This window comes from Panthera onca, chromosome B4 (assembly GCF_046562875.1).
Source record: "Panthera onca isolate mPanOnc1 chromosome B4, mPanOnc1 haplotype 2, whole genome shotgun sequence".
Classification (NCBI taxonomy): domain Eukaryota; kingdom Metazoa; phylum Chordata; class Mammalia; order Carnivora; family Felidae; genus Panthera; species Panthera onca.
This window is the reverse complement of record NC_138345.1, coordinates 108,119,781-108,141,540: the sequence shown is the minus strand read 5'-3', so window position 1 is coordinate 108,141,540 and position 21,760 is coordinate 108,119,781. Positions and strand designations below refer to the sequence as shown.

General features: G+C 35.4%; 1 protein-coding gene across 5 annotated transcripts in view; it reads left to right on the top strand.

Moving 5' to 3' along the window:
• MGAT4C (MGAT4 family member C) overlaps nt 1-21,760 on the top strand; it is a 222,467-nt gene that overhangs the window by 96,827 nt on the left and 103,880 nt on the right. The gene's annotated exons all lie outside the window — the stretch shown is intronic.

Below are 21,760 nucleotides of genomic sequence, written 5' to 3'. Positions count from 1 at the left end.
CTCAAGTGTGAATATTCCTTTGGAGCCTTCTCATACCTATGACTTTTTAATAGATTCTTATGCTAACAATGCTCTGGTAGATTTTCTTCAATAATGTAATCAATCACCTGATATGTAGAATAGGAGTTGAGATAGATTATGATTTCATTCTGAGATGTATTGAGTTTGAGTTATTTGTGAGACATCCAAGTGGGAATGTTGAGGAGAGTGGTAAATATATTGCCTAAAACTCAGAGGAAAGTCTAGGTGAGTGGAGAAAAAATTGATTATAACATTAGCCATAGGGATAGATGAAATTGCTTTGAGATGAGGTATAGGGTGCAATGAGAAAAGCATCTGAGATTGAGTGCTGAGGAACTCAAGCATTTATACGTTGGATGGAGAAGGGAAAACTAGCAGTAGAGTGATGAAGAGGAACCAGAAGGTGTGGGGGAAAATAGGACGGGGGTATCTCATGTCACATCTTCAGAAGCAGACCTTGATAAGGTGATTCACATTCTAGTGATTTATTGGAAAAGTGATCCCGAAGACACTTGTGAGGGAGTAGGAAAGAAACCAAGCACGTGTATGATTTCAAGCCAAGTCTCACCTGATTCCTTAGGAAAGAGCTGAAGGATGAATTCTTTCCTACTCAGTGCAAATGAGCTGGACTTTTATAGTCCCATAGGGTATTTGCCAAAGTCTGCTCCATGAAGTTATTGACCCCCGTATAATCCTCTTTTCTGCAGATGGGCTGCAGTTGCATGTGGACAGTCCTTAACATACAATTAAGATGCAGGAAGTAAGAAGCAAGGATAACAGGATGGAAGGAATGGTGCACAGAAATCATTAAAGCCATCAGAGGGAATCTGGTTATAGTGCCTATAAGTTTATGCTAAATATGGCATCACAGAATCCAAAGAGAAAGTTTTAAGGCATGGTAGCTTTCATTAAAAGCTCTTCTTGAGAAATTAAGGTGAACTCTGAAAAACTAAGTATCTATTAGACTTAGTTGCAAGAGCAAGCTTAAACTTAGGCTTGATTACATGATAAGTATTGTCATATAAGGAGCTTTCACTTTATTCTTTAGGCAATAAGCCATTATATGGTTTTAAGAGAGAACAAAACAAAATCATATCAATAATTATTTTCAGTGAGGGAAGTACTTGAGGATGTTTGATGGAAGCCCAGGAAAACATTCCAGAAACTGTTACAAAAGTTCAAGCAGGAGATTTTAAGTTTTAGAGTAGTAAGAATGGTTAGAGGTTGCCTTTTGTATTAAGAGACAAAAAAAAACATTATGACTCCATGAAAAAAAAAGTAGTCAAGGATGGCTCCAGCTTTCTATATTTGGCTACTTAGTTAATAGAGGAATATGAGAAGGATCCTGGCAATAATCTATTTCAACTTCAACAGGATGTGTAATGGGTGTATCTGAAACATTCCTGTTAAGCTAGCTATCAGGCAGTTGAACATAATAGTCTGAAGTATGGAAGGGTGATCAGGATACCAGACAGAAATTTGCTCATCATTATCTGATCATACTTATCAGAGTTAAATATATGAGCAGATAAGAAACCCCAGGGTAAGAAAATAAATAAACCAAAGAAATCCTCAGTTATAGAAGGTTTAAAAAATTAAAAAAAAAACATATCAGATATTAATTGATCAACTTTTTCAGGTTAGGTAATATCTTTGTAATTTTACTGCTTTTCTGGTGTCTTTATTGTAACCTCTATTCAGATGACAATTACTGATATTCTTCCTGATCACTTCATTCAAAATATCTGTCCCACCTCCAATCCCATTTTTCTCTATCTCCTTACTTTCCTTTTTTCCTCATAGTACATACAACTAGCTGGCATTACACCATGTACTGATGGGTATATTTACTTTGTGTTTTCTCCATGAAGATAGAATCTCTCCCCTCACACATACACCACCAAATATGTTCCCCATTTTCAGAATGCTTCTTGGAACATGATACTGACTCAATATACCTTTTTAACATTTTAAGGGTTTATTTGACCAAAAGTTGACTGGAATGGTGCAGAACCAAACCAAAAGTGGTTAGAAGTACTGTGGGAACATGAGTTAAAATATTTAGAGAGAGAAGCAAATAAACACATTAATAATAGATTATTAGATGATAGATAGATAGATAGCATATTTGCTACAGCTCAAAGCCTAGACGATTATTTGTGATTGGTTGTCTTTAGCATTTTGATTGTGTAACCTTAGATTTGTCATGTCATGGACGCTGACATGACTTGTCATGTCATGGACGCTGACAGGGCATTAGAGCTATGTCAATCTCAGGGCCTTCTTGTTAAGTTGATTTAACAGGAGCTTATGTAAATGCCATTTGGGCAGCAGTGGGAAAAGGGTGCAGATTTTTTTCATTTTGCTTACCACATCCTGCATCAGATGTGTGTCTGCCCACTTGGTGGTCGAAATGCCCTGACTTGGCTCTGCCTGGTTTCCTGATGCTGGAATTCTCAGGGGATGGTAACTCATTCTCAACACTTGTCCAGTTTAGCAAGTCCATGCCACATCCCTCCTTTGTAGAGAATTCTTGTCTGCCATGAAGGATTATCTTCTCTCAGCTTACTTCTGAGCACCATGTGGGCACTGGGGGGCTTTTGGATGCTCTTACCTGACAGTCTAGGAACCATGAAGATGCAGGGGCCCGACTGGGCTCCTTTAGTACATACACTTGCCCCTCTGCCCCTTCTTCTTTATGATGGCTGTGCCACCAGGCTGTCAGGAGCTTCTGTGCCTCCTCAGTTTACACTCTGCTTACAAATATTCTCTATTCTTGGCTTCTCAAATCAATAATTTGTAAATAAATGGATGAATGATTGACACATGCAACAGCCTTACAGACTGGCTATTTTATGGACTCTGTTTATTGGCATTTGAAACAATACTACTTGCAGAATCAAATTCCATATGTATGTTACAAATCTATGAAAAAATTAAGCCAAAATTGATTCTCCAATTATGAAACAAATTCTTAATTTATTTTAAAAAAATACAGAACTACGATTTTAGTCTCAATGAACAAAATTGCTTTCTTTTATAATTTTTCTATACTTAAACTGTATCCCTAAGCCAAGCTAGTCACAGCGAAAATTAATCAAGCATTTACTTGGTAAGTAACTTGTGTCCAGATTCTCCACTCATCTTAGTTTAGCAATGATGTATCTGGGCCTAGTGTATTGATAGATCACCTGAATCTGAAAAGTACACATTGTCTCCTAGCAAATTAGTATATTTCCACATGATATTAAGGTGCTGCTAGGCTAAAGACAGGATAGACCTTCTATGAGGGCAAGATTCTAATCAGTCTCACCATGAGGCACAAAGCTGAGGGCACAATATAAATAGTATACTTTCATAACTATTGCACACAAATAAATCTGAAGGATCTTCAGAGTCCAAGCATAGTTCATAACTTTCTTTTTATCTTTCCACCATTCATCTCCTTCTCCCTTTTATAATACTATTTCAACATTTCCTTGATAAATTACATGTTAGCCTTTGCATGAAACCTTACAAGTAAGGTTATGTATATTCTCTCTCCTGAGGGTCACATGGTTGTCTCTCTCCCGACTTGAATTTTAAACTGAAAAACATTTAAAACAAAAAAATATTGGAAGCTGATTTTTACTAATGCTGTTATTCTAATAAGCCTTCCCCCTTAGTTCCTCTTACCATGATCCCAGAAACTTCTTTGGGCCCTGTCTTTGATCTCTAGTCTTTTCTAGGATTCTGAAAGCTTCTCCATATCCTTCTAATAAGCTCATGTTATGTTTTATTAACCTAGAACTGTTTTCATTGCTTATAATCAAAGGATAACACATGCAGAGGCCTTATTTATGATTTTTTACTGCCCACAACTTGAGTAATATATATGTAAGCTGGTAGGAGAAAGGAAATAATAAGTGTAGTTTCGTGGCATTACTTAATTCAGTCCATACTGATGGCCCTGGGCCAACCATGGCTGGACTTCCATAGCCTTGTCCTGCACCTGGGTACCCTCCTTCATGGACACTGTGTGCTTTAAGGGCCTGAATATGTTTTCTGTGACTTCTGGGAGGACGAGGTGGAGGTGGACATGGCCACTTGCCACACCCCTATAGTCGCCCAGCTTGAGGCTGGGCACTGGTTCGATGTATCCATCAGTAAGCAGCATCTCTGCCTTTGTTCATGAGTCTCTCCTCTTTGCCCTCCAACACCCACAGTGTACCTTGTCGGCCCCATTTTGATTACCAAACTCTGACCATGCTACCAGCCTGCCTGAGACTGCCCATCTCTGGAGGTTGTGGCAGAGCACTTGTGAGAAGCTCACACATACACCCCTGGGCTGCCTCCAGAAATTACCTAGGTGTCCCTCCATACACATACACATATACAATTCAGGGATGGAGATCCTGGGACTCCCAAGTTCAGTGCTGTAGGTCTGGGAAGGGACACTGGCCCAATGTGGGGAAGGATGCATGTTTTTAGCCCAAGAAACAGACTTTTTTGCCCAACAAAGAAAAACAAAAAGTAGTTTCAAAGTATCACTATTTATTACTTTTTGAAGTTTCAGATTGTTAATGCACTTAAAAAATACTCAGTTATCCAAAGGTGTCCAGTAGATTTGTCCTTGGTGATTTGAGATGCCATGAATGATAACCTCACATGTAATAAAAGTTTCTTTTTCTAAGTTCAGCTGAAACATCTCAATGTAGACAAGCCTATTATTAGACCTTTACATATGACAAATGGTTTTCTGTCAGCCACTCTTTCCTTCTCCACTGTCCATCATCCTAGCCTTGGAGATCAGCACTCTTCTCCTTTGAATGCATTAGTCATTCATGAATAATGACATAAAAGCTTACCAATGCTCTAGAAAGAGAGCCTTTCATTGTACTTTTCTAACAACCATTAATATCTATAACACTCAGCGGTTTTAATTTTCTTTTATAAAAGGACATGCTGTAATTACATGAAAAAATAGCATGGGGTCCAAAACTATTACCAGTTTCATTAATAAGGATAAAAACGGAAAAGAAATAGAAAAATGAGCTATACTACCATCAGACACAAAAAAACCTTTGATTAAAAAAATATATATATACATATATATACATATATATGTACACACACACACATATATATATATATATATATATATATATACGTACACACACACACACACACACATATATATATATATATATATATATATGACAACTTTTGGGGGGTGAGGGGCCAATGAATTTATAAACATTAATTACAAAAAAAACCCAGACAATATCAAAAGATTTTTCTTTTCTCTCCTTTTTAAAAACGTTTATTTAGTTATTTTGAGAGAGAGCACAAGCAGGGGAGGGGCAGAGAGAAGAGAGAATTAATCCCAAGAATGCTCCGTGCTGTCAGCGTGGAGCTTGACACAGGGTTTGATCTCACAAAATGTGAGCCGAAGTCAAGAGTTGGACACGTAACCAACTGAGCCACCCAGACGCCCCTAAAGGATTTATTTTTCTATATAAATATTTTGGGTATTGCAAAAAATTAAAAACTTTAAATTTATGTTAGCTAAAATTTTGAAGTTAATGTAGGTTTTAACAAAATTATATACTTCCATAATATTTTTGAAAAAGCTCTATCCAAACAAAAATATAGAATAAAAACTATTGGTTAACCAAACGAAATATTACTTTTTGTAACTATATTTATGAATCATTTCAGAAAGAATGTTAAGAAGTAAAATACTGTTGACTCTAAGCAGAGGCTATCATAATTGAAAACAGAAATGGTCACAATCATTTTAGTTACATAGCTATATATAACATAATCAAGGATTATTTTGTCTATTACATATTACTTACTCTTCTTGAATTCAAGAAAAATGGAAAATTCAAACACAGTGCTTAAACTTTTTGAGTTACCCATAAATATTATATAGCAAAATAAAATTGGGAACAAAATATTTTTGGCCTGGAATAAAATCTAGACTTAGGAGCTAAATTGCATATCATTAAGTTCTCTGAAAAGTTTTACTTTGTTTTGTCTTTTTCCTAATTGAATACGTACCTTCCAAAAGAGCCAGGGCAATATCATTAATAAACTGCTTTCATATTATCTCTACTTAAGTAGACTTCATCTTTCTTACTTATCTGAATGTTTATTAATGAAGATTTATTAAGACCCAAACTTTATTTTTGTGAATTCCAACTTCTTTTTGGATCTTCACATTAAAAGTTTTTGAATCCATGTATAAAGGGAGAAGGCAACATAAGTAGTTACAGAATAACCTGCATTAGAATATGCATAAGAATTTAGTGTAATAAGCACGGATTTATTCTATTTATGACTCTATTAGAGTAACCCTGGTTATGCTTACAGATTGTGCAAGAGCATATAAGCAAAACGATTTGTCCATTTAGACTATTGTACTTTTTCATTTAGGGGAAGATCTTCAAATGCTCTTTCACATAAACTCATTTGTTTCTAAATTCTTCCAAAAGTTTAGAAGGCAGCACAGGTAGTAATGTCCTCATTTACAAGTAAGGATGAGTGCCAGACCACTGCAATGTTTAAGTATTTATTCCCAATTTCTCTGCTGGAAATTCTTTCAGATACAATTAGAAGGTAAGCTAATCTAATAAAAATAAGCACATCAATTAATCTGCACTTCATAAGTATATATTGACTGCCAATTTTTTTTTTCTAATAGATGGTAAGTATAGAAGAAAGAGACTTTTATATGTTTGATGAGAATCTGTTGGAGGTGTATTTATTTTATCACTAGCAGAATTACACAGAGATGCTAAGCCAAAGATTCAGGTGCATTATATGTGAAGAAAAAAAGAAGGAAGAAAGAAAAAAGGAAGAGAATATATACAGTATAGAGTAGTAGCTAACAATTGAACTGTGGATTTTCTTTATAGAATATAGAATAATTATCATAACACCTATGAACCTATGAGTTTATTTATAGATAATGTAAAAAAAATAATTTTTTATGCCAAGCATATAGAGTAAGTTTGAAAATCAATGTCCTGAAGTGCCTGGATGGCTCAGTCAGTTAAGCATCTGACTCTTGATTTTGGTTCAGGTCATGATCTCAAGGTTTGTGAGATCACGCCCCACATGGGGCTCTGTGCTGACAGCACAGAACCTGCTTGGAATTCTCTCTCTTTCTGCCCCTCCTCTGCTTGCTTTTTCTCTCTCAAAACAAATAAATAAACATTAAAAAATAAAATCAATAAAATCAATTTCCTATCATAATGTATTTTTAAAAAGCAGTGATCTCTATAAGCTTCAATGTTAAAGGCTATGTTCTGAGATATTGAAAAAAAAAGAAAGACATGTCATTTAAATAGATGAATACTTCTGTATCTTTCTGGCTTTTTCATAACTATAAAAGAGAACATAACTATGATGACAGCAATAAAGAATGTATAGTTTTCATACAGAATGATTTGTCTCCCACTCCTCCCCTGACTTGGTTTTCTTGTTCCTTGTGCTGATCTACAGTGAATACTTCCAAATCTTCCTGGGAATTGTACAACAGTACAGCACTTTGAATTCTCAAAACCTTATTTTAATAATATGTTACCCTCTCCTGGGTCTTCATCAAATACTGTTGTTGATAGTTGGTTTATCTATTTTATTTCTTTCCCCAGAGATAATATTTGACTTAATCATTGTCAAGTTAAGGCACTCATTTGTGCATGCAAGGTTTCCTTACTGTCATACGTGTACTGTTCTATGGGGTCATATCCCAATTTTCTATTTTCGTTCTCTTTATTAAAATCCACTTAAGAGTTGTTGGTTTGTTTGGCTCTTGTATATATTTGCAGAGATAAATAATATTGTGTTATAATTTCATTGTCTTTTTTATTTCACATTTTACCAGTAGTATTGGGATATAATTTATATGCAATAAAATTTATCTATGTTCACTGTGCAGTTTAATGAAATTTAGTATATTTATACAGTTGTGCAATGATCATTACAATTTAATTTTAGAACATTTCTATCAACCCTAAAAGAAATTTGCGACCATTTACAGTCACTAACTATTCTCTTCCCAGACCTAAGCAACTGCTAATCTAATTTCTGTTTCTATAAATTTGCATTTTGGGGGAATTTTACATAAATAAATTCTATAATATGATTTTAAGGAATAATTTTGCTAAATAGAAAGCCTAAATTTGCAACATTTATCAATTCTCTCACATATGGACACCTACACCACATCTAATCTAGTGCCTTCCTACCAAAAGTATGCTGCATAAACACTTTTTCAAGGACCTGAGCTCGAGCATTTCTGAAGAACACACAGAAGGTATCTTGTCATTGGGTACATACATATTTTTTTAAATAAAAATCGCGAAATGTTCTTTAAAAAGGCAAAACGGAAAACTACATCAGTGTACATATCTGCCAGCAGTTTATGAGGCTAATTGATTCTAAATATCCCCAAACTTTGGTAGTATTAATTAAAAAAAATTGGTGATATGGGGGCATCTGGGTGGCTCAGTCAGTTGACCATTGACTCTTGATTTTGGCTCAGGTCATGAGCTCACAGTTGTGAGATCAAGCCCTACACTGGGCTCCATGCTGAGTATGGAGCTTACCTGAGATTCTCCTTCTCCTTCTCTCTCTCCCTTTGCCCTACTCCCTCTCCTTCTCAAAATAAATAAGTAAACATTTTTTAAAAACTTGTGATTTTATCAGTATAATGTTATTATTGTTTTAATTTTTAATTGTTTCATTAATAGTAAATGGAATATCCCTTTATACACATGTTAGCCATTCAGGCTTGTCCTTCAGTTGATTTTCATATTAATACTCTCCTATTTTGCTGTTGTAGTTCTTATTCCTAAATGTTATTGCATATCTGATATTTTGCTAGAGGACCTAATATATATTCTAGTGTTAATCCATGTTGTGTCAAATAGCTTCTCCCAATTTATCACTATTAATATTGTTAACATTGATGTTAATATTAATATCAAGACAATAAAAAAGTGGACAGTGCCATACTTACAGGTAAATGTGAAATTTGACTTAATCTGACATATTGATTTGGAATCCTTTTGAGAGGGGAAATAATAGCATTTAACACAGTGTATTTTTCATTTGTGTTTTACTTACAAGAAAGTTTCTACAAATACTAAAATTGTTTTATATATTTCATTACATTGTGGAAAAACTGGTAAGAAAGAGAGTTATTCTAGAACAAAAGTTCAATAACAAACTTCAGGCAAAAAAAATCTAAATATTATTGAATTTCAGAATCAATTTATATTGACAAAAAGAAAGTTCTACTTAGCATGAAGCTACTTATTCCTTTCCATTGAGAGTTACTTATTATATTTGCCTACAAGTAAAGCAACTATTTCAGATGTTCCAGCAGGTCAATCAGAAAGTATTTGTGGAGTATTCATTTAATACATTGACACTAGTTTCAGGATACTGAGATTTAAAAAAAAAAATTAAGCATTACGATAAAAATTTATGAACCTACACAGGCTAGCAGTTCTTGAAATAACCTGGTGTGAAAAGCTGTCCAGAGAGAGATCAACTTATTATAACCAAAAGGAAATAATGGAATGATTCATTTTAAGCATTCGTACCACATATAATTTTATTGCCTTTTTAGTATTGTCCTGACTTGAAATTGTACTAGATGGCTTGAGTCTTACAATTGAATTAAATAGGCCACATGATAATTTTTATTTGAAGAATACTACAAATATAGCTATGATATTAATGTATCCAAAACTTCAGCTATGTGTAATATACAGCCCATGTTGCTTATTTTTTCAAATTAAATGATTTTCTTAATGGTTGTGGTATGAAGACGAAAAAAGAAAATTGTTATATATATCACCTCTTTATTTTGGTACTACTACCTTGCTTAGTAAATTATCAGTAAAGAATTAGGAACCTGGGAAGATAAACTTCAAAAGCTGTCTAGTGTCTTGAGGCCAATGATAATTCATAAAAATATTTCAGCATATATTTCTGGAGAATAAAAAATTGATTTTTATTGAAAGAAAGATTTTCTATCTAACAAGAGAACAATTGCTAAATTCATCATAACTTCAAGTTGTTGCAAAATGTCCTGCCATTAAAGAATATATATTACATCAGCTATTATTCAGATTATTTGCTTCAAGAAAAATATAATGGACCCAAATGTGATATAGAAATGCCCAAATGGGGGTATAGAAAATTTTGAAAGAACTGGAAAACTCACCATATCAAGAATATCTTTAGAAAGGCACATTAAGATAAGGGTCACTGCTTGAGTAAGAAAAAAAAAAATGAGTTAGTATTTACTTACCCTCAAGCATAATATATACATTACTATTTCTTAGATATAGATATTCCATGAATGTAATCCTACTATTCTTTCACCAAGTTAAAAGATGCATAGTTATCACATTTTATCAAAGAATAAACTGATGCTTAGAGACAATTTATTACTAAAACAATTCTATCTAGCTAGTAATTGGCCAAGATCTGTGTGTTCCTACCACTGCTTTTTCCTCTGCACCCTCTACCACATAAAAGGATGAATGATAGAATGTAAGAAGCTTGAGAGAAATCAATAATACAGAACTAAGAAAAAGTATGAATTGTTTAGTGAACAACCGCAGTTTTATAGTTGCATCAAAAGCAGCAAGTACTGGGGCGTCTGAGTGGCTCAGTTGGTTAAGTGCCTGTTTTGATCTCACAGCTCATGAGTTTGCGCCCCACGTCCGGCTCTGTGCTGACAGCTCAGAGCCTGGAGCCTGCTTCGGAGTCTGTATCTCCCTCTCTCTCTCTGCCAGCCCCCCCTCTCCCACCCTGCACTCTGTCTCTCTCTCAAAAATAAACATTTACAAAGTTTTTTAAAAAAGCAAATACTATAGTCATAGTAGTACTGGTAATAGTAATAATAGCAAAGATGTGATGTTTGTGCTGGTGGTAGTAAAAGTAATCGTAATAGTTAGGCAGTACTGAGTGAATCAACATATATTCAAATTAAAATACAGTTTTAGTTCTGAGGCGCCCCGGTGGCTCAGTGAGTTAAGCATCCGACTTGGCTCAGGTCATGATCTCACAGTGGGCGCGTTCCAGCGCTGCCTTGGGCTCTGTGCTGACAGCTCAGAGCCTGGAGCCTGCTTCGGATCCTGTGTCTCCGTCTTTCTCTGCCCTTTCCCCGCTCACACTCTCTCTCTCTCTCTCTCAAAAATGAATAAAAGTTAAAAAAAATTAAAAATAAAACAAAATACAGTTTTAGTTCAGTAGGAAGTTTAATTCAGATGGGGGACAGTTTGACCAGTTTACTGTAGTTTTATAAATTTAAAATGAACACTATATCCAAATATTCATACAAATTTTAATACTAAATAATGAATATGTTATTATGGACTCAATATCTAATTCAAAGAAAAAATAATTAAGGACATTATTTCTGGTAGAGTCTAAATTAATATGATAGCCTTGTATTTACTTTTTTCGTATATGAATTTCTATTAGCTTTCTTAATAAAGAGGGCAACCCTGGAGAATTTCCTTATCCGGATACCATGTGTGAGTAAGCCACTGGTATTGAATGAGGAATGCGGAATGCGTTGCCTTGTGTTTCCCATTTGTATACTATAAGGATATTATTTTTCTTTGATATTAACCGAAGAAATACAGAGTTCTTTTGTGGGTTTGTTTGTTTGTTTTTTTTTTTTTTGAAAGTTTAGAGAAAGCATGAGCAGAGGTGAGAGGCAGAGACACACAGAGAGGGAGGAGAGACTCTCAAGCAGGTTCCATGTCCAGCACTGAACCTGTCGTGATTGTGGATCCCACAACCCTGGGATCATGGCCTGAGCTGAAATCAAGAGTCAGACGCTCAACCGATCGAGTCACACAGACACGCCAAAAATGCAAATTTCGAAGACAGATCTTTGGATATAGAATATTGTTTTGTTCTTATAAAATTTGATTGTAAACCATTTTGTCATATTTGGCCTATCATATTTCTTATACTTCATATTAATATGGATTTATGTAAGGCTTTTTCTCTATTTTTGTTCTAATGATCTCTAATATTTATTCACCAGAACTATCATTGTCAAGCTAATTATCTTATTGAAGATTAATTTTAAGTGTTTGACATGTTTGATGAAAACTATTCACTAAGGAAACATACAAGCACAGAAACCTGCTATCCCCTGGACTGTAGGAATAAAATTGAATGATCTCTCTGCTCAGGTTTGTGTGTGTATGTAGAGGGGTGGGGGGACTATAATGTTATCCTTAAAGGCAATTATTAAATATATAGCACACGTCACCAATTTTCATAACCCACAGATGAATATCCCCCTTTTGTAAAAAAAAAAATTACTTTGATTTTGGAGTGCCCAAATCACAACAAATGTGATTTCACAATTAGTGGAATCCAACTTTAATTCAATGAGCACATCCCATTCACTATGATATCAGGATTTTTCCAGAAACCCTTTCCTGACCTACTAAATGCTGATGAAACAATATGATACTTCTGGAATCTACCTGGATAGACACTTTCTGACTTTATATGGTATGAAATGTAGTTGTGAGGTCTGAAATTGTCATAGCCATTTAACTGGAATTGTGGATGCTATCGATGACTCTGATAGCAGTTTAAACAGAGTTATGGTGACAAAATCCTGGTCAATGGAAAGAAGGAAGAAAGTAAAGATCTTTCCAATTGTCTTCCCCAAATATCTAATATATTTTCAGTTAATACTTTTGGATTTTCTAGATTAGCATACCATGTAAAAATAGTGAGCCGTGTCTTCTCTTATTTGTTTCTTGATCCATATTACATTGGTTATAACTTTCCAACAAATGTTAAACTTAGTGTAAAACGGGACATGTTTAGCTAGTTCCTAAAATCAAAGTGGACTTCTCTTCTGTTTCAGTATTTCTTGGTTTATTAGTTTTTATTTTAAGATTGATGTTCTTTATCATATTAAAGAATAATTCTGATGTCTTATAGAGTCTTTGTTGTTAATATTGAAATGAATTCTAATATCTTTTCAGCTTTGTAACTTCCCATAAGGTTTTTATACCTTGATCTTTTACCTATTGTTGTTGCACATTATTTTAATAAATATCTAATGTTAAACTATCTTTCTCCTCATTCATGTACTCAAGTAAAGAAACTAACGTCCTTTGCCTCCTGGGAGTTATGATATAGAAGATATCTAAGTAGGAAGTATGTCAGATACTGGTAATTCCTGCAGAGATAAACAAGGTATAAAGGGAGGAATATAAAGAAAAAAATAGCTATTTTATTTGGGGTGACTGGAAATATGAATAAAGGGAAGGAGTAAGAAAATGTGGCTATACGGTACAAGAACATTCAAAATAGGGAAGCAAATTCAAATGTCCTAAACAAGGAGCATCATTGGCTTATTAGTGAAACAGCCGTGAGAGCAGAGTTACTGTAGCCTACTTGCCAAGGGAGAGAAGCAGAAGATCAGGTCTGAGAGACAGAATGGAAGAGTGGTCCAGATCCTATATGTCGATGCAAGCACTGGAGGATTTTTACTTTTATTCTGTATAAGATGAGCAACCATTGACCTGATGAATAACAGTCTAACCTGTATGTAGAAGATTCTTCTGACTACTGTACATGCTCTAGGAGGCAAGAAATGAAACATGAGGGCTGGTTAACACAAAGTAATACAGATGAGATATGGGAGTATCTTGGAATAGAATGGTGATTGAGGAGTTATAAGAAATGTCAGAATCCAGATGCGTTTTGCATGTAGAACAGACATTACCTATTGACAGATGTAAGATGTGAGAGAACTATAGGAGTCAAGGATGAAAACATTTTTCCTTGAGTAATTGATAGAATGTAAGTAAACCTACAGAGAAGAGGAAACTTGAAGGAGGAGCAGATATTGAGAGAAAAAAAAGTTTAGTTATGGACATGATTAAATTATGACTCCTGTTACAAATATAAAAGGAGCTGTCAATTAAACATTTACATTTATATTAGAAAAATACCTCTAGAATATTGAATTTTGTATTCCTAAACACAGAAATTATTTTACCTGTATTTTATTGGTTAATATAGTATTTTCTCTCTTGTTCATTATTTAGGGTATACCAAGGACCTGTGACAAATATACTTCTAAGTATGTACTAGCCCAACATTACGGAAAGTTTTTGGAGTCTAACTGGGTATTGAAGTCTGCGGAGTGGCAGACTTACGAATTTATGCAGGGTCCCAAGTTCCTTCTATTGTGTGGCTACACAAGTCATTATTCCAGTCCTTATCAAATTTCACATCCAGATGAGGAGAGGAAAAAGCAAATTGGGGAAGCCCATAGACAGTTCTATGGGCCAAGACTAGAATTAGCACCTATCACTTCTGCTCCCATTGCAATAGGTAGAACTCAAATGGCCGTACCTAATAGCAAGATGGTATGAGAAAAATAGTGTATCATTTTAATGTTCAGAAGTAAAAGAAATTTTAGGTTATTCTCCTGGTTATCTTAGTAATTAAAACATTTTATTTTTTATTTTTTTAATGTTTATTTATTTTGAGAGAAAGACAGAAAGTGGGAAAGGGGTGGAGAGAGAGGGCAAGAGAGAGAGAATCCAAGGCAGGCTCTGTGCTGACACCAGGCTCCATCTCACAACCCGTGAGATCATGACCTGAGCTCAAATCAAGAGTCGGACGCTTAACTGACTAGCCACCCACGTGCCCCGAGTGAAACATTTAAAAAAATGAGTAGACTTGTGACCCACTTGATTTTGATTGGTTTAATATGTGATCAACCACATTCAATGTTCTTTGCATTCCTTTCTTACACTCCTTTGTAAAATGCAGCAGTGGCATTAAATAAACTCTGGTTCATATTTTAAATAAAATGTTATGCTGGTTTGGACTTTGGAAGCTTACTAAGTTGGACTTTCATTCTTATTCTTTCAATATAGCTCTATAGGTTTTGATATGTTTGTCTTTGCTATTATTTCTAGGTACATATCTTCCTCAACTTACAATGTGGCTGAGGCCCAATAAAGTCATCAAAAATTGAAAACATCTTAAGCCAAAAATGCATTTAAGACACCTAACCTACCAAATATCACAGCTTAGCTTAACCTTCCTTAAACATGCTCAGTACATTTGCCTTACCTAAGCTGGACAAAATCACCTAACACAAAGTCTGTTTCATAATGGAGTGTTGACTATCTCATGTAATTTATTGAATACCATATTGAAAGTGAAAAACAGAATGGGTTTATGGGTACAGAGTGGGTATAAGTGCATAGGTTGTTGACCCTCACGACACCGTAGCTGACTGGAAGCCCTGGCTCGTGCTACTGTCCAGCGTCGTAAGAGAGTATCATACCACATATCACTACCCTGGGAAAAGACCAAATTCCAAATTCACAGTACAGTTTATATTCAATGCAAATTGCTTTTGCACCATCAAAATATTGAAAATTGTAAGGTGAACCATTGTAAATTGGGGACCATCTGTAATCTGTAATTGTAGTTTTAAGATTCACTTTGACCTGAGTTATTTCAGATAGTGATTTTATATATAAATATATATGAACTGATATGTATTTATACATATACACAGTATTTTACCAGTATTTGCATTTGCTGTTTTGTTTAAAACTGTGTTATTATCCAGTTTTATCACAATGTCATAAACTGTGATATATTATTTCTACATTTGAATTGGTATGATCAATTTTTGAAGATGTTTTGTGGCTTCTGAAAAGAAAATGTTTCTTTTATGGGTGCAGCACAGCAAATTTAGTACATATATTAAATGGCCTTTAGTAATTATATAATTCAAATTCTCTACTTTCTTTTTAATCTGTCAAGGATTGATAAATTGCAAACTAGAGTTCTCCATTATACTTGCTTTTGCTATTTTTTTCTACTTCTATTATCTATTTCACCTTACTGCTTTATAATTTGTTATAGCTCTCATGCATTTTTTCTTTATTAAATTGTAAGACACCTCATTTTATTTACTCTTTCCTAAATTATTCTTTATTCAATATTACATATTAATATTGAGTTACAAAGGGGATTTTTTAGAGAGATTTGTTTAATTTTTAAACTGATCATTCCATTTGTGTCTAATAAATGTAATAGTTAAATTTTACTTTGTAATCCAATCTGGAAATCTTTGTCTTTTCATATATAATTTTACCTGATTCCCGTTCAGTCATAACTAATAGATTTAATCTTCTGCGTTCTAATCTTCTGTCTTCTAAAACTTTCTATTTTTTAGCTTTATTTTCTCATTCTCTATTTCCAATTATTGTTATATAGAATTTATTCTCTTTGAATGAATAACTAAATACCTTTTCTCTGAATTCCAATAGAAATTTTGAGGCACATATTCAACTTCTTTTTTAATTTATGCAACTGTCATTCTTGTCTTTATTTTGAATTGTTATTATTGTAATTTGGCATTATTTTTTCTGTCTGTATAAACTCTTTCCTATTTCAAGATTCTAGTTTGTAACTTGAAATGAGCTCTAAGTTTCTTGGTGTAATTGTACTCTCTAATCATATATTTTTTTAATATATGAAACTTATTGTCAAATTAGTTTCCATACAACACCCAGTGCTCATCCCAGAGATGCTCTCTTCAATACCCATCACCTACCCTCCCCTCCCTCCCACCCCCCGTCAACCCTCAGTTTGTTCTCAGTTTTTAAGAGTCTCTTATGCTTTGGCTCTCTCCCACTCTAACCTCTTTTTTTTTCCTTCCCACCCCCTCCCCCATGGCTTTCTGTTAAGTTTCTCAGGATCCACATAAGAATGAAAACATATGGTATCTGACTTTCTCTGTATGGCTTATTTCACTTAGCATCACACTCTCCAGTTCCATCCACGTTGCTACAAAGGGCCAGATTTCATTCTTTCTCATTGCCACGTGGTACTCCATTGTGTATATAAACCACAATTTCTTTATCCATTCATCAGTTGATGGACATTTAGGCTCTTTACATAATTTGGCTATTGTTGAGAGTGCTGCTATAAACATTGGGGCACAAGTGCCCCTATGCATCAGTACTCCTGTATCCCTTGGGTAAATTTCTAGCAGTGCTATTGCTGGGTCATAGGGTAGGTCTATTTTTAATTTTTTGAGGAACCTCCACACTGTTTCCAGATTGGCTGCACCAATTTGCATTCCCACCAACAGTACAAGAGGGTTCCCGTTCCCCCACGTCCTCTCCAGCATCTATAGTCTCCTGATTTGTTCATTTTAGCCACTCTGACTGGTGTGAGGTGATATCTGAGTGTGGTTTTGATTTGTATTTCCCTGGTAAGGAGCGACGTTGAGCATCTTTTCATGTGCCTGTTGGCCATCCAGGTGTCTTCTTTAGAGAAGTGTCTATTCATGTTTTCCAACCATTTCTTCACTGGATTATTATTTTTTTTTTTTGGGTGTGGAGTTTGGTGAGCTCTTTATAGATTTTGGATACTAGCCCTTTGTCCGATATGTCATTTGCAAATATCTTTTCCCATTCCATTGGTTGCCTTTTAGTTTTGTTGGTTGTTTCCTTCACTGTGCAGAAGCTTTTTATCTTCATAAGGTCCCAGTAGTTCATTTTTGCTTTTAATTCCCTTGCCTTTGGAGATGTGTCAAGTAAGAAATTGCTACGGCTGAGGTCAGAGAGGTCTTTTCCTGCTTTCTCCTCTAGGGTTTTGATGGTTTCCTGTCTCACATTCAGGTCCTTTATCCATTTTGAGTTTATTTTTGTGAATGGTGTGAGAAAGTGGTCTAGTTTCAATCTTCTGCATGTTGCTGTCCAGTTCTCCCAGCACCATTTGTTAAAGAGACTGTCTTTGTTCCATTGGATGTTCTTTCCTGCTTTGTCAAAGATTAGTTGGCCATACATTTGTGGGTCCAGTTCTGGGGTTTCTATTCTATTCCACTGGTCTATGTGTCTGTTTTTGTGCCAATACCATGCTGTCTTGATGATGACAGCTTTGTAGTAGAGGCTAAACTCTGGGATTGTGAGGCCTCCTGCTTTGGTCTTCTTCTTCAAAATTACTTTGGCTATTCAGGGCCTTTTGTGGTTCCATATGAATTTTAGGATTGCTTGTTCTAGCTTCGAGAAGAATGCTGGTGCAATTTTGATTGGGATTGCATTGAATGTGTAGATACCTTTGGGTAGTATTGACATTTTGACAATATTTATTCTTCCAACCCATGAGTACGGATGTTTTTCCATTTCTTTATATCTTCTTCAGTTTCCTTCATAAGCTTTCTATAGTTTTCAGCATACAGATCTTTTACATCTTTGGTTAGATTTATTCCTAGGTATTTTATGCTTCTTGGTGCAATTGTGAATAGGATCAGTTTCTTTATTTGTCTTTCGGTTGCTTCATTATTAGTGTATAAAAATGCAACTGATTTGTGTACATTGATTTTGTATCCTGCGACTTTGCTAAATTCATGTATCAGTTCTAGCAGACTTTTGGTGGAGTCTATCAGATTTTCCATGTATAATATCATGCCATCTGCAAAAAGTGAAAGCCTAACTTCATCTTTGCCAATTTGAATGCCTTTGATTTCCTTTTGTTGTCTGATTGCTGATGCTAGAACTTCCAACACTATGTTAAACAACAGCAGTGAGAGTGGACATCCCTGTCGTGTTCCTGATCTCAGGGGAAAAGCTCTCAGTTGTTCCCCATTGAGGATGATGTTAGCTGTGGGCTTTTCATAAATGGCTTTTATGATCTTTAAGTATGTTCTTTCTATCCTGACTTTCTCGAGGGTTTTTATTAAGAAAGCATGCTGAATTTTGTCAAATGCCTTTTCTGCATCAATTGACAGGATCATATGGTTCTTATCTTTTCTTTTATTAATGCGATGTATCACGTTGATTGATTTGCAAATGTTGAACCAGTCCTGCATCCCAGGAATAAATCCCACTTGATCATGGTGAAAAATTCTTTTTATATGCTGTTGAATTTGATTTGCTAGTATCTTATTGAGAATTTTTGCATCCATATTCATCAGGGATATTGGCCTGTAGTTCTCTTTATTACTCGATCTCTGTCCGGTTTAGGAATCAAAGTAATACTGGCTTCATAGAATCAGTCTGGAAGTTTTCCTTCCCTTTCTATTTTTTGGAACAGCTTGAGAAGGATAGGTATTATCTCTGCTTTAAACGTCTGGTAGAACTCCCCTAGGAAGCCATCTGGTCCTGGACTCTTATTTGTTGGGAGATTTTTGATTTCTGATTCCATTTCTTCGCTGGTTATGGGTCTGTTCAAGCTTTCTATTTCCTCCTGATTGAGTTTTGGAAGAGTGTGGGTGTTTAGGAATTTGTCCATTTCTTCCAAGTTGTCCAGTTTGTTGGCATATAATTTTCCATAGTATTCCCTGATAATTGCTTATAACTCTGAGGGATTGGTTGTAATAATTCCATTTTCATTCATGATTTTATCTATTTGGGTCATCTTCCTTTTCTTTTTGAGAAGCCTGGCTAGAGGTTTATCAATTTTGTTTATTTTTTCAAAAAACCAACTCTTGGTTTCATTGATCTGCTCTACAGTTTTTTTAGATTCTATATGGTTTATTTCTGCTCTGATCTTTATTATTTCTCTTCTTCTGCTGGGTTTAGGCTGCCTTTGCTGTTCTGCTTCTATTTCCTTTAGGTGTGCTGTTAGATTTTGTATTTGGGATTTTTCTTGTTTCTTGAGATAGGCCTGGATTGCAATGTATTTTCCTCTCAGGACTGCCTTTGCTGCATCCCAAAGCATTTGGGTTTTTGTATTTTCACTTTCATTTGTTTCCATATATTTTTTAATTTCTTCTCTAATTGCCTGGTTGACCCAATCATTCTTTAGTAGGGTGTTCTTTAACCTCCATGCTTTTGGAGGTCTCCCAGATTTTTCCTATGGTTGATTTCAAGCTTCATAGCATTGTGGTCTGAAAGTATGCATGGTATGATTTCAATTCTTGTATACTTATGAAGGGCTGTTTTGTGACCCAGTATGTGATCTATCTTGGAGAATGTTCCATGTGCACTCGAGAAGAAAGTATATTCTGTTGCTTTGGGATGCAGAGTTCTAAATATATCTGTCAAGTCCATCTGATCCAATGTATCATTCAGAGCCCTTGTTTCTTTATTGACCGTGTGTCTAGATGATCTATCCATTTCTGTAAGTGGAGTGTTCAAGTCCCCTGCAATTACATTCTTATCATTTGCTTATGCTTATGTTTGTGAGTAATTGTTTTATATATTTGGGGCTCCTATATTCGGCACATAGACATTTATAATTGTTAGCTCTTCCTGATGGATAGACCCTGTGATTATTATATAATGCCCTTCTTCATCTCTCGTTGCAGCCTTTAATTTAAAGTCTAGTTTGTCTGATATAAGTACGGCTACTCCAGCTTTCTTTTGACTTCCAGTAACATGATAAATAGTTCTCGATCCCCTCACTTTCAATCTGAAAGTGTCCTCAGGTCTAAAATGAATCTCTTGTAGACAGCAAATAGATGGGTCTTGTTTTTTATCCATTCTGATACCCTGTCTTTTGGTTGGCGCATTTAGTCCATTTACATTCAGTGTTATTATAGAAAGATATGAGTTTAGAGTCATTGTGATGTCCGTAGGTTTCATGCTTGTAGCGATGTCTTTGCTACTTTATCTCACAGGATCCCCCTGAGGATCTCTTGTAGGGCTGGTTTAGTGGTGATGAATTCCTTCAGTTTTTGTTTGTTTGGCAAGACCTTTATCTCTCCGTCTATTCTAAATGACAGATTTTCTGGAAAGAGTATTCTCAGCTGCATGTTTTTTCTTTTCATCACATTGAAGATTTCCTGCCATTCCTTTCTGGCCTGCCAAATTTCAGTAGAGAGATCCGTCACTAGTCTTATCAGTCTCCCTTTATATGTTAGAGCACGTTTATCCCTAGCTGCTTTCAGAATTTTCCCTTTATCCTTGTATTTTGCCAGTTTCACTATGATATGTCATGCAGAAGATCGATTCAAGTTACATCTGAAGGGAGTTCTCTGTGCCTCTTGGATTTCAGTGCCTGTTTCCTTCCCCAGATCAGGGAAGTTCTCAGCTATTATTTCTTCAAGTACACCTTCAGCACCTTTCCCTCTCTCTTCCTCCTCTGGAATACCAAGAATGCGTAGGTTATTTCTCTTCAGTGCATCACTTAGTTCTCTAATTTTCCCCTCATACCCCTGGATTTTTTTTTTATCTCTCTTTATCTCAGCTTCTTCTTTTTCCATAATTTTATCTTCTAGTTCACCTATTCTCTCCTCTGCCTCTTCAATCTGAGCTGTGGTCGTCTCCATTTTATTTTGCAGCTCATTAATAGCATTTTTTAGCTCCTCCTGACTGTTCCTTAGTCCCTTGATCTCTGTCGCAATAGATTCTCTGCTGTCCTTTATACTGTTTTCAAGTCCAGCGATTAATTTTATGACTATTATTCTAAACTCACTTTCTGTTATATTCTTTAAATCCTTTTTGATCAATTCGTTAGCTGTCGTTATTTCCTGGACTTTTTTTGAGGGGAATTCTTCTGTTTCATCATTTTGGATAGTCCCTGGAGTGGTGCGGAACTGCAGGGCACTTCCCCTGCGCTGTCTTGAATAACTTGCATTGGTGGGCGGGGCCGAAGTCAGACCTGATGTCTGCCCCCAGCCCACCACTGGGGCCACAGTCAGACTGGTGTGTACCTTCTCTTCCCCTCTCCTGGGGCGGGATTCACTGTGGGATGGCATGGC